The sequence below is a fragment of the Oryzias melastigma genome, linkage group LG4 (assembly GCF_002922805.2).
Source record: "Oryzias melastigma strain HK-1 linkage group LG4, ASM292280v2, whole genome shotgun sequence".
Lineage (NCBI taxonomy): Eukaryota > Metazoa > Chordata > Actinopteri > Beloniformes > Adrianichthyidae > Oryzias > Oryzias melastigma.
Genome location: NC_050515.1, coordinates 1,316,748 through 1,330,871, shown reverse-complemented (window position 1 = coordinate 1,330,871; position 14,124 = coordinate 1,316,748). Strand labels below are relative to the sequence as shown.

At 43.2% G+C, this 14,124-nt stretch overlaps 1 protein-coding gene across 4 annotated transcripts in view; it reads left to right on the top strand.

Annotated features, from left to right (window-relative positions):
• sema6bb (sema domain, transmembrane domain (TM), and cytoplasmic domain, (semaphorin) 6Bb) overlaps positions 1-14,124 on the top strand; it is a 161,169-nt gene that overhangs the window by 10,240 nt on the left and 136,805 nt on the right. The gene's annotated exons all lie outside the window — the stretch shown is intronic.

Here is a 14,124-nt window from a genome sequence, read left to right as displayed (position 1 = left end):
CTCTGCGGCTCATTTATGATCGACGCCACTGCCAAACTAATGATGGTTCTGGTTAACCCAGAGTGTGTTCGGGTAGGAACCGGGTCTGAGTCTGCTGTGAGGTGTTTCCTCTCTCCATCTCTGCAGTGACTTCTCTCTGCACAAACATCACATCCCATGTTTGCTAAAAACACTCCTGATCCTCACTTTTCTTCACCTGCACGGTTCTGCAGGGGAAGTTGAGCTTTTCCTTTCAAATTCAAATCCCCTTTCAGCTGCCTTTTGTGCAGCTCGGAGGTTTGTGGACAGTCAGGACAGAGGGAAGTCCCTGAAGGTTAGCCGCTCCTAAAATCAGCCTCTTTGTGTGTTAAGAGGTTCTGAAAAAAAGCTCATCCGAACCGGTTTGATTCAGGGAAGGTTCTGCCTGCTTCTGTCACAGATCATCTCATCTGGACTTTTGCTGCAGGTTCCGCACCTTCTTTCCTTCCTGCTCCTCAGATCTCTCTCTGTCAGAACCTTTATTTAGAAGCAGAAGCAGGAGATCCGTGGAGGTTAAGCAGGAAGATGTTCACGATGAGATGAAAGGAAAGATGATCATGAACCCGTCTCATCGTCTCTGCTTTGCTGCTTCTTTGGAACAAGAACAAACTGAATTCTTCTTTCTCGTGAGGCTGACATCCTTTTGTAGCTCCATCAGTAATTAGATGACAGCTGCCATCACAGGGCAGGGATACAGAGACGAGGAGGAAGCTTCAGCATCTCAGAGTTACTGGAGTTTGGATCCAAATTATTCTTATGTGAAAATGGATGAATGCTGATGATCTCATGGGCTGTAAACATGAAATGTGACAAAAGCAGATTTTTCCTGAGAGATTCATGGTCTCAGAATAACTGGACGTTTTGGTTTATTCGTTCCGATTCAGTGCAGACTGTAAAAGAAGCAGCCTGGTGTCAGCTGAGCTGATGGTCCGGACACCAACACAGATTAAATCCTCAGCAGAGTGAAAAGCATTGATTCAAGTTTCAATTGCAGCAGGATTTTGTCTGCGGAGAAGTCGGACAACACGGTTAAATGTGGGAACCCAGGCGTGGGGGTTCCACTCCTCCGAGCTCCCTCCACTGATGTCAGTGTTTGGCGCTGTTTTCTTGCTTCTCAGTGTGTCTCCTTGCAGCCTAACAAACTGCCCAGTGGAGCATGGCTAATCCTTGGCCGGCACCGCTCGGTGATTTATGAAAGTTAGTTAATTTAGAAAGATCCTCAGCTTTGTGCGCCGCACACAGACCCCTGACGGGTCCCTGCTGTCCCCACTGGAGGACATCTGTGTGGACAGAAAGATGAGGGAACCGTAGCATCCCGTTTGCCCGTCTGCATGGAGCAGACCGTCAATGTTTTCGAGGGAACAAGTGTGATCGAGCCTGCCAGCCTCCGTTGAATGGGCGCCCTGTTTCTGCCTTGCTTCGGAGGCGAACAGCCGCTTCAGAGCAAATGTTGCACCCTGTGTGCTAAGCTAACAGGTGCCCTGACAAAGTGAGTGAGTGGCTCCTCCCCGCCTTCCCGCCGAAGCCTGGCGGTGCAGGGTTACCTCACCTGTGCTCTGGGGGCCGTTCCAGCACGCCAACAAAAGTCACACTGTCAGTTTGTCAGATGAAACCTTGTTTTCAAGTTGAGTTTCTGCCAACATCAGGACTTCACTTCTTTGTTCTGAAGATTTTTACTAAATTATTGTCGATAAATATGACAAAAGAGTAGAAACGTGGACTCCCAGACAGTCGAGTGTTGCAGATCTGCTGTTTTTTCATAATTTACGTCTTTTTTTTTGTTTTCACAAAAATCAACAGTTCCTTAAAACCAGATTCTTCTTGTGTGTTAATTCTGGTTCTGTTTACTGACCTTGAATAGATTTTCTGTGATACATGATGTTAAAAAAGCTGTAAAAATATATTAGGATCACATTGGTAAACTACGACGCAGCTCCCCTTGATGGGTGGTTGGAGCATTATGGGTACTGTAGTCAACAGCCTGGCTGAGGGTTATGCTTCAATGTAATATTATTGTGGATGATGAAGACTCCTAAATGGCATCTGTTGAGAGACATGATACAAAGCAGACATTAAACTCAAGGTTATCAGTCATGGAGCAGCTGTGAGGAAACTCAACATGAATGTATAGAAGGTACAGAAGAAGAGGATCTACAGCAGGAGTGTCAAACTCAATCACATGGGCTAAAATCCAAAACACACCTTAGGTCACGGGCCGAACAGGATAAACATTTAATGAACACTCTCAGACTACATTTTAAGACATTTTAACATAATTATGAATTAGATATATAGCATCATCTGTGAAAATGCTAGTGTGAATGCTGTAAGCTGAATTTGGCCACTGAAGATGCTAGTGCTGATAGCTGAAATCACTGAAGCTAATAGCTGAAAACGCTTAAGCTGATAGCCAGCTAAAACATTAGCTAAATCCCAAACTAGCCTAAAAAGACTAAAAAAAACAACAACTTAGGTATGCCAAAACAGCTAGCATGTTGTTGAAAAAATAGCTAAACTTCATAATAGTAAAAAAAAAAAAAAAAAAAACGAAATTTGCCAAAACAACTAGCAGGTTGCTTAAATATTAGCTAAACTCCAAAATAGCCTAAAAAATCTTAGTAAATGGCAAAATAGTCCAGAAAGCTAGCAGAATGATCATTTTTAAAACTTTAAATCCGTAACTTTTTAACATATTTTTAAATAATAAAAAGGCAGGAATATTATTCCAGAATAAATCAACTTAAACCTTAAATAACTTTCAATATTTTACTCTCCATAAAAATATACTGTTAAAATTCTACAAGTTAGAAATGAGCTCAAGATAACATCGGGTCATTAATAACAATAAAATAAAATGATCTGGAGGGCCGGATCCGGCCCCCGGGCCTTGACTTTGACATACGTTATCTACACCAAGTAAAGGAGACCGAACAGAGACGGCCATAGAACACATTTGATTATTGAACAGAAATCAGCTGGTTTACTGGAGGTAGAGTGGTACTTCATCACATGACTGTCCTTCTTGATGCTCCTGTTTTATGTCTCCGTCCGCATAAGAACGACCACCTCAGAAGGATTACAGAGAAAATGGTGTACACTCGTATAGTGCATTACAGTCACAGCCATATTCACCCACGCACACACATTCACACACTGATGGCGGCTCTGCTGCCGATCACGACGCCAACCTCAACCACCAGCAGCAATGTGGTTTTTGGGGTGTACTCAGACTGCGAACAGGATTTTAGGAATAATATTCCTGCCTTTTTATTATTCATAATTATGTTAAAAAGTTAAAGTTTTAAAGTTTTTAAAAATTGGCATTCTGCTAGCTTTTTGGACTATTTTGACATTTACTAAGATTTTTTTTTGTCCATTTTGGAGTTTAGCTAATATTTCAGCTACATGCTAGCTGTTTTGGATAACCTGAGTTTTTTTGTTTTGTTTTTTAGACTACTTTAGCATTTAGCTAATATTTCAGCTTCAGCTACATCAGCTATCAATTTCAGCATTTTCATTGGCCAAATTCAGCTTACAGCATTCACACTATCATGATTACAGGTAATGATATCTAATTCATAATTATGTTAAAAAGTTACAGTTTTAAAGTTTAAAAAGGTAGTTTTAGAGTGTTCAGTAAATGTATATCCTGTTCGGCCCGTGGTCTAATGTGTGTTTTAGATTTTAGTCCCTTGTGTGATTGAGTTTGACACCCCTGATCTAAAGGCATTCAAAGCTTCAAGGTTGGGCTCTGCGGATAACTAATGACACAGTAATGACCGCTGTGGATGGAGGTTGTTGTTCATAGTGGATGTTCTTGAATTCCGGTGGGAAAGGCGATGAACAGTTTTGTGTTTTTCTGTTCTTCCTGCTCTTTCTGCCGGACTCTCACTGTAAGGTCTTATAGATTTGCAAATGAGCATAAATCTGTCTTCAGGAGGGCTTTCTGTGCTAGTAGAGCTGTCAAAACCCGGACTGACAGGCGGCGACGGAACGCCATTGAGCTTCACGGCGTCGGAGGGGCCGCATTGAATCTGGCCCCTTTTCCATTTCATGCCATTTATTCCCAGTGGGATTTCCCCCTGCTTGTTTTCCTTCACACATTCTGCCTCCTTACCGCCGCCTCCCCTCATTACCTCTCCTCTCCTGTTCCTCCTCCCCTCTCCCGTCTTTGCCTTCTCCCTCAGAGTTCCTCCTGATGCGGAGGCCTCCCCGGCGGCGCGGTCCCTGTCTGCCGCCTGTCAAGGCAGGGGCGCTGCCCACCAGGGGCCCTGAATGGGACAAATTGACCGTAACAATGTTCCCACTTAGCATGTGGAGCTGGGAGAAAGAGAAGGTGAAAAGGAGGGAAGGATGATTGAGGGGCAGGCCGGCCGCACGGTCGGCTTGTGGGGAGGGGCTTTTTGAAATGTATGAATCGAAGACGCGTATTAAGTTGCAGCGCCCGCGCTGTAAGATGCTCTCAGCTCACGGACGCGTCCGCACGGCTTTGCTTCTTGTTATTTGCCCGAGGCTGCTGCTTCGGTTGCCATAGAAGCAGAGCAAACACGTGCGAGAGGCTTTCACACACCTCCACGGCCAGATGCCCCACGGAGGGGGGGTTCAAGGCTCCATGTTCTCCCATCGCCTTCCTTCAGGTCAAGGGTCATCCAGCCCCGTTTTAAAATGCAATAGGAGCCCACCTCGTCCATTCAATCACTGCTGCTCCTCTTTTAATCACTCGTTTTTCCTGCCTGTCTTCCCTTCACTCTCATCTCTCCGTGGCTCAAACATCTGCAGAAACACCAGAGAAGATGAGAGTTCAGACGGTAATGAGCGTCCTTTCATTTCTCTGTGAAAGTGCAGCTCTCATCAGCGGCCGCCGGCCCGTCTCTCCTCAGCATCTTCACGTTTTTTAAGTCTTTGGAAGTGTGATGAATTTCCTTGGAGGATGTGCTGCGTGGCGAGAGCCTGACAAAGAGCGAAGCCGCTTTCACCAGAGGCCAAGCAGCTGTTCAATAAAAACGGTTTTGTGTACGCCACACGTGTCAAAGTCGAGGCCCGGGGGGCGGATCCGGCCCTCCAGATCATTCTATTTTATTGTTATTAATGACTCGATGTTATCTTGTTCTTATTTCTAACTTGTATAATTTTGACAAAATATATTTTTATGGAGAGTAAAATATTTAAAATTATTTAAGGTTTAAGTTGATTTATTCTGGAATAATATTCCTGCCTTTTTACTATTCAGAATTATGTTATAAAGTTACAGTTTAAAAGTTTTAAAAATGGTCATTCTGCTAGCTTTTTGGACTATTATGGAGTTTAGCTAATATTTCAGCTAACTGTTTTTGGCTTTTTTGTGGCTATTTTGAAGTTTGGCTATTTCAGCTGCATGCTAGCTGTTTTGGTTAACCTAAGTTTTTAGCTTATATTTTAGGTGGCTATCAACTTTAGCATTTTCAGCTATCAACTTCAGCGTTTTTGCCATGTTAGCGAGGTGAAGTAGACCCAGATGATGTAACCCAGAAGGGTCACGGAAGGCAGAGATAGTAGGTAAAGAGCATTATTGTCCGTTGGAGTTTGGGCTCTGACTCTGGACTGGAATGGCAGCAGGAAGAGGCTGACAGGAACCAGAAGATCTGGGAGGTGAATAGGGTGATGGTGGCGTGGTATTGTAGCGCGGTAGGTGATGGAGCTCTTGGCAGTGGTGATAAAAGTTGGACCCAGGAACAGGGATTGAGACATGAGCCTGAACAGAAGGACTTTAGCTTAAACTTCAAAAGCTGAAGTACAAGGCCAGGGTACTTCACCAGGTAAGGTAACTTACTGGCGATGAATGCTGGAGCAGGCCCCTCCTAAACGGCTGACTGTGGCTGATGAGATGAGTGCTTGCAGCTGGGTCCAATCAGGATATGCAGAGGAGCGCAGGTGCACCATGACAGTTTTCCGCCATCAACTTAAGCATTTTTAGCAATCAACTTCAGTGTTTTCAGCTATCAATTTCAGTATCCTCAGCTATCAGCTTTAGCGTTTTCAGCTATCAATTTCAGTGTTTTCAGCTATCAGCAATTGCATCTTCATTGGCCAAATTCAGCCTACAGCATTCACACTACCATTATCACAGGTAATGCTGTATATCTAGTTCATAATTATGTAAAAAAGTTACAGTTTTAAAGTTTTAGAGTGTTCAATAAATGTTTATCCGCGACCTAAGGTGTGTTTTGGATTTTGGCCCCCTGTGTGATTGAGTTTGACCCCCCTGGTTCAGGCTCTTTGTGCATCCATGTGTGCGTGGCTCCACGTAAACGTGCGTCTTTCTTCTGTGCTGCAGTGACTCACCCACGTTGGGTTCTTGCAGTCGGTAGGAGGCATTTCCATGTGTATAAACAGTTGGCAGCATCCCATGAGTGATGCAGGACAGCGGTCCACTTCCTGGATACGGACAAGCGTCTGTTCGTGTGAACTGAATGTTTTTCACAGCCAGGAGGAGTTCTCATCGCTTTCTCTGCCTTTTCCTTTCACTCTCCTTTTCAGTTTCTGCGCCGTCTCAGGGTCAAACGCGCCTCGGTTTGTTAACAGGAGCCGACATTAACGAGGCGCTCGGGATGGGGAGGGAAGCGCTTCGCCGGCCCGTTTGCTAAATGCTGTAAATAAATACCAACTGGTTCCAGAGGAAATATCCCTCCAGGTTTCCGTCGTGCATATTCACCCTTTTTGTTTAATAACAAGGCCTAACCTGACAGGAGCATATTCTGTGCCAGCAGTCGCAGTATTATTTCTCCCTGACATGATATAAATAGCATCACTTATTCATGCTGTTGCATTCAGAGACACCTCCTTGTTTTATTCCCCGGCGGGGGTTACCATGATCACCGAGCTCACAGCTGATAATGGGGGCAGATCTGACTACCTGTTGGTGGGAACCATAACGGCAAACGTTTCCCGTTCCCGCTCAGCGCCGTTTACAGTCGATTCATCTCCAGAGGGAAGTGCAGGCAGCGCCGCTCTGTCCTGCAGTTTTATGGTCAGAGATGCCGCGGTCCAGGACGCCCTCATTGTCTGACACGTTTACCTTTGGCTCCTGCTGGTTTACGGAGCTCCTCCAGTTCCGGACTGCGTCTTAAATAACATGTAATGCAGGCGTATCCTGCTGCCAAGTTGCTGCTTGTGTTGTCTTTCAGGGTAATTAACGGTTTAATGCATTCAGTGACCTGAGGGAATCAGTCATGCGGCAGAAACCGACAGAAAGCTGGCTCGTGGGCACGCACGGTTCAGGACACTTGGCCGGGCTGGAGACGGTGCGGGAACCGTGACCGAGTATCTCTGAGCGCGGTAATGGCGGAGTGCAGATGAGACCAAAAAGGGGTTGTGACACGCTGATGGTTTATGGATCAAGCAGAACTTTATGTGAGGAGCAGAGAGAGGCACTTAGAGGGAGAGGGCACGGGCGGAGTGAAGGAAGGAGAGGTGGAGAATGGAGGAAGAGTCTTGAGAGGATGCTTGTGGAAGTGCAGGAGAGTGGCTCCTTGAACGTTCTCGCCTAAATTTAATGGCTCAGAAGCACCAATTAATGTACAGCCTCGCTGTGGGTCTCCGCTGTGCCGAATCAAAGAGGCCGTGCTGCGCTGGGCGTCTGCTCATCGCCCGACACTCACACAGTGAGCGGATTTTTAGCCAAGACACTGAGCCAAAGAGGGAGATTTGAGATGAAAGCGTCACGTGGAGCCAAGAGCTGAGAGTCAAGGTGAAAGAACAAAAGGATGATGACTTAGATTTTGTGCTGAAAGGATGAAAGGCAGGTCGGGCCTGACGGACGAAAAGATGAAATAAGGAGAGGAGGAGGAGGACAGAATGTGCTCACTGAGTGGGAATCACACAACCAGACCAGTACCCATCTGGAGGCAACAGGTCTGCTGACAGCAGGCGAGTGGTTGATCCAAATATCTCAGTCGTGTGTGCCAGCCGGGGGCTCCCCCGGTCCAGGACCCCCGGAGACCCAGCCGATCTGTCCCCGCATGACGGGGGTCTGGATGTGATGAGTTATGGATTATAATTGAGAGGGGGTCGATTAGGAGAGGGTGCTCTGAGCGAGTTTTGTCCAAGTAATGGAAAGGATTTAAGCTCCTTCACAGCAAATCTGTTAATGCTCCGGATTATACTGAATTCATTACCATATATTTTACAGTGCACTCCGAGCATTAACAATAGAAATGACAAATCAATAAGCCACAAATGCCCATTAATAATTGATATCCTACCCACAGAACAGTGATTCTTTGGCGGCTGATTGGCAGGTCCTCTGTGCCGGATCTTCTGTTGCCGCCATGCTTTCAGAGGAGCTCACTCGCCCGCCTGCTCGCTCACTCGCTGTAGGTAGTTGGGGGGGTCATTTGTATTTGCATGTAAATGTTTTTCACCCCTGACTGGACTGGGGAGGCAATCAGAATGAGTCTCTGTCTGCATGACTTTAGAACAAGGATGCAAAGACGGACTGTCACGTCCGGAGCCCATGCCAGGATTCACTTACTTTCATTTGCTTGTTTGGGAATTTGTTTTCTGTGGGAAGAAGGACAAACAGGCTTTAGTTTCACATCCTTTCCTTAATGTGGTTCACAATCCTGCAGGAGTCGCCCGACATGATCACCGTGGAGCCCCAAAAATGACGGAAAACATTCGTTTGAACAGAAATAATCTGATAAAATAATATTTTTCAAACTTGTTTTGATGACAGGAATGAGACTAGTGCTGCCACAAAGTATTATTTTAATAGACTAATCGCCTATTATATTTTCTGATTAGTCGACTAATGTGCAAACTTGACGTAGAGCACACATCGTAACCATCATTAGCTTTAAATGAACTAAAAATAAAGACAATTAAGATGATAGTTTATTCAACTTTTAATGAAACATGCAGCTTCTGTTCTTCATTTGTTTCTGCCATTGAAAGAAGACTTAAATCAAATTTGGTCGGCGTCTGCAACAAAGGAACTATTTTAGATAAAGTTTTGTTCTCTCTCACTCAAAAATAAAAAAGTGCATTTTTTTGGTGCTGAACCCTCACAACTTTGTTCAACTTTACTACACTCTGACTCCTTTTTATATAAAGTAACAAGTCGTTGATTAGTCGACCAATCGTGGCAGCTCTAAATGAGACTTAACCCTTCGACATCAGAGGTGTCCCCAGCAACTCCTAAATAACACTCGCTCTTTGACCTACCGTAAGTCTTTGACTGTTCAAGTGATCAGCGTAAGTTTACGTTGATCCCGTGAACACCTCACTGCTGTTAATTCTGGCATCTCAATGCACCACCGCTTTTTTTCAAGATCCACTGGAATTACGTTTATTGCATAAATTATTAGAGTTATGGTTGTTAAAAAGACATCAAGGGTTAATCTGGATCAAACTGTGTCAGAGAACTGGACTGAGGGAGTGTGACGTCATCCATTGGAAGATGTTTATTCTGGCTCCTACTAAAACAAAGTGAATCCAGTCACCATTTTTTCATGATATGGATGCCGCCATGTTGGAACCAGACATCATCAGTAAGCAACAATTGGTCTGAGTTTCTATGACAACCACTCTCACCAATCAGGAGTGAGCTTGTTTGGAAGGCCACACCCCTTCCACTTGAAAACAGGCTACAGAAAATCTGTCAAACATTTTAAAATTTAGGCCAGCAGGCACCGCCTACTTTTATTGTATGAAAAAAAGATTATGAAGAACATTATAAAAAAGGTATTAGAACCAGAACGGTTATTCTGACCAAAAGAATGACTGAGTAACAGTTGTTTATTTCTCTACAGAAGTCTGTGGGATTTTGGCTTCTTGGAGCCACTCCTTGTTTGGAACACCAGGGGGGCGGAGTCACTCGGTCCAGTTCTCAGATACTGTCAAAAGACACAGATATGAATGGAGGATTGCTTTAACTCCTTCAGCTGCTAACTCAATGGCTTGTCATTTGTACATTTTTATTGTGTTTTTATTGCTTTCTGTGTCATCATGGTCAGAGGACCACAGATGAAAACTCGCCTTTTAGCTAATTCTGGCATTTTTTTTCTAAATTGTATTGTTACCTTTTAAATAAATAAATGCTGAAATACTAGCGAGAAGACCCTGTCTGAGGAGACTCTCAAAGTGTCTAATGAATTCTGAATTCACTGAATTCTGCATCCTAAAGTCATCATTAACCCCTCAAATGTCTACAGTGAATGTTAACGGTCGGATGGACTTTTTCAGCTCCGAAGAGCTCGGTCCACACGGACAAATGTTCACGCAAACACCTCCCACAGGGCGATGACTTATTGATGTGAGCATTTCTTCATGACGGAGGCGTGCTTTTTCCTGACTCCGGATTCCTATCAATGTATCTGTAGGTCTCTTATCTCGTCGTCACAAGAGAAAACGACAAAAACAGATAAAAAATGAAGAAGATGGAGACAGAAGTCAGAGTTGAACCAGTAAATGCTGTCTGATCGGAGCGCCTCTCCTCCGTTTATGGAAGTTTGTGGACCCCGCTGCTCTGATGTGTCTTCTTTGTGTGAGTCTGTCTGAAATGTTGTGTACTTACAGACGAGCAGACTGTTTAAAAACTCTCCCAGTTTATTCTTTCTCTGCTTTGATGTGATGCTTCAGACGTTTCTGTGATATTTCTTCTGTTTTCTCTCAATTATGGGATGTTGTGGTTGCTGTGTAGCAGCATGATGAAGACGTTGGTTAGCTGCTGCTTTGTTTTGTGGTTTAGTACATTTACCGTATTTTCCGGACTATAAGTCGCGGTTTTTTTCATAGATTGAATGTCCCTGCGACTTATAGTCCAGTGCGACTTATGTGCGCATTTTTAATGAGATGAGATGAGATCTATGCAATTACCGGACATTTTTTGGGAGGAAAAATATCCGGTAATTTCACAGACAGCCACAAGAGGGCACTCTAGGCTTACACTGCGATATCCGATACCCCTTAACAATTAGCGAGTTAAACAGTAAACGTTAGCTTACAAGGAAAACAGAGAAGACTAAAGACAAATGCCCCCCAAAAGAAAATCATATGCTGCAGACTACAAGCTGCAAGTAGTGAAATTTGCAGCTGAAAACGGTAATCGAGCAGCAGAGAGAAAGTTTGGAGTAAGTGAAAAACTTGTTAGGGACTGGCGTAAAGCGGAGGCTACTCTTACAGCCATGAAGAAAACAAAAAAAGCTAATCGCGGTCACAAAGCTAGATGGCCACAGCTAGAGAAAGAAGTTCATCAGTGGGTGCTTGAACAACGTGCCGCGGGGAGAGGCTTGTCAACGGTGCAGTTGCGTCTCCATGCCCAGGTTGTTGCCAAGGCGATGAATCTAAAGGACTTTGCGGGAGGACCTTCCTGGTGTTTCCGCTTCATGCAACGCAATCGGCTCTCAATCAGAGCACGGACAACTGTGTCCCAAACACTGCCAGCAGACTTCCAAGCCAAGATCGATAGTTTCCGCGAGTTTGTTCAAAAGCAAGTAACTGAGCACAACGTGACACCGGATCACATCATCAACATGGACGAAGTCCCCCTTACTTTTGACATCCCCATGGGTCGAAGTGTCGAAGAGAAAGGGCAAAAGAGCGTGAATATAGTGACAACTGGCCACGAAAAATCACACTTCACGGTGGTGCTAGCATGTTGTGGAGATGGAATAAAATTGCCACCATTGATCGTTTTTAAACGAAAAACCATGCCAAAGATCCAACCTCCCTCTGATGTTGTCATGGCCGTAAATGAAAAGGGGTGGATGGATCAAGAAATGATGAACTTTTGGCTTACAAAATGCTACACGAAGCGCCCGGATGGCTTCTTCAGAACACGCAAAGCCCTGCTTGTGATGGACAGCATGCGAGCGCACATCACGCCACAGTTCAAAGCAAAACTCAAAGTTTTTAATTCCATACCTGCAATCATCCCCGGAGGCTTAACGAAAGTACTCCAGCCGCTCGACATCTCGGTAAACCGGAGCTTTAAGGCAGCATTGCGTCGCCTGTGGGAGCAGTGGATGACGGACGGCGAGCATAGCTTCACGGCAACCGGGAGGATGCGCCAAGCTACTTTTCTGCAAGTCATGGAATGGATCAGCCAAGCATGGGCTTCAGTGACAACCGAGACCATCCTGTCTGGATTCAGAAAGGCTGGAATAATTGGAACTGGAGCTGATTCCGAGACAGAAGATAGCCGCGAAGAAGTGGAACCCCCGCTTCGTCTTCCTCTGGCACTGGCGGAGTTATTCAGAAGTGACACCGAGGACGAAGAGTTTAACGGATTTAGCGATGTGGAGTGAGATTACGTGCAAAATTGATGAGTTCTTTAGGCTATAGTTAAATAAAACTGTTATTATTACTGTTATTGTTACTGTTATTATTTTGTTGTTAAAACTGTTGTTACTGTTATTTTATAAATGCTACAATTTTTCGTTTTTTTCATGACGCTAATATGTGATATGTGTTGACACATATGCAGCCTGTTCTCTATTCTCTTATTAATGTTATAACTTACCTTGCAGGATGATGTATTGTAGTTTTTTCAACCAGTTTGTAAAATAAATTACTTGAAAAAAATGCGACTTATACTCCAGTGCGACTTATGTATGTTTTTTTCTTCTTTGTTATGCATTTTTTGGCCCCTGCGACTTATACTCCGGTGCGACTTATAGTCCGAAAAATACGGTAGTCTGAGTTTGTGTGGAGCTGAAGACACTGCTGGATTGCAGTGGTTTTGTCTGTGGTTTCTATCAGAAGCTGCTGGTGGTGCCTCCTCCTCATTTCCTTCGCTGGTTCTGGATGCACATCCGGTCCTTCCCCTTTTTGGCAAAGATCCTCTTTGAGACACCGTGGGAGGCTACGAGTCCAAACTATAAACACAGTGTTATACAGTCCTTTAGATAAAAGCCGTGAGACGCTGACGGTCAGGTTTCTGTTCCTGTTTGACATGATAATTCAACCTGGAAAACTCAGGAACAGTTTTCTTCTGGATTTTAGAGTTATTTTTTTTTAATGCATTTTAGGCCAAATAAATAAGGATAATATATATAAAAACAACATAAAAACAACAGCCAGAAATTCTAGAATAAGATAAAGATATGAATAAATATATAGAAATAACTACATAACATCTCTAAAAAAAAAAATAAAATAAAACTAAAGCCCAAAAATTAAAAATGAATTAGTAAAAAAAAAAAAAAATAAAAAATAAAAAAATAAATAAATACATTAAAATAAAAGAAAAAAAATTATTAAAAATTATCAAAAAAAAGCCAAATACTCAACAGTAAAATACGATTACACTGACAATGGAAATAAATGTATAACATTTCTAAAAAATAAAATAAAGCAGCAGCCCTAAAAATTAAAAATCAATAATTAAGAAAAAGAAAATAAAAAATGTTCATGAGGAAAAATAAAAAAATAGATACACTTAAATAAGTAAAAAAAAAGTAAAAAAAATAAAAATCATTAAAAACAGCCAAATACTCAAAACAGTAAACTAGGATAAACATTGACAATAGAAATAATATATATAATATATCTAAAAAAACAGTGGCCAAAAAATGAAGTAATGAATAAGTCATAACAAAAATGTAAAAAAAGCAAAAACAAAACAATAAAAATCACATAAAAATACAAATTTTAAGAACAACATTAATATTAATATTAATAATAATAATAATAATATACAGCGTTCAAGAAACAACAGCAAGGAAAAAAAACTGTCAAAATTCCATCAATAAAGAACTAATATCATTGTCTTTCCCTCATGGGGGGGGGTCTTGCCCCAAGCGTTCATCCTCCTGCCAAATGTCAGAGATGAGAGTTTGTTTCTCACCTGACGGACCAACCAGACCCTCCCATGTGGGCAGTCTCTTTAAAATGTCTATTTTTCTTTGATTTTTGGCTCCTACTGCTTCACCTGTGCCCCCCCCAGCTGTCATCAGCACCATTAACAGCCACTACAAAGTGGCTTTGAAGCTCTGCTGGGCTTAGCTGTAATGGAAGGACGGCCTTCGTCTTAAAGTATAAAAAAGCCGCGAGGCTCACCTTCTTCCTCCCCAGATAAATCTCACGACCCTTCAGGAGGAAGAATCGTCGTCTTTTCTCTTTTCCCCT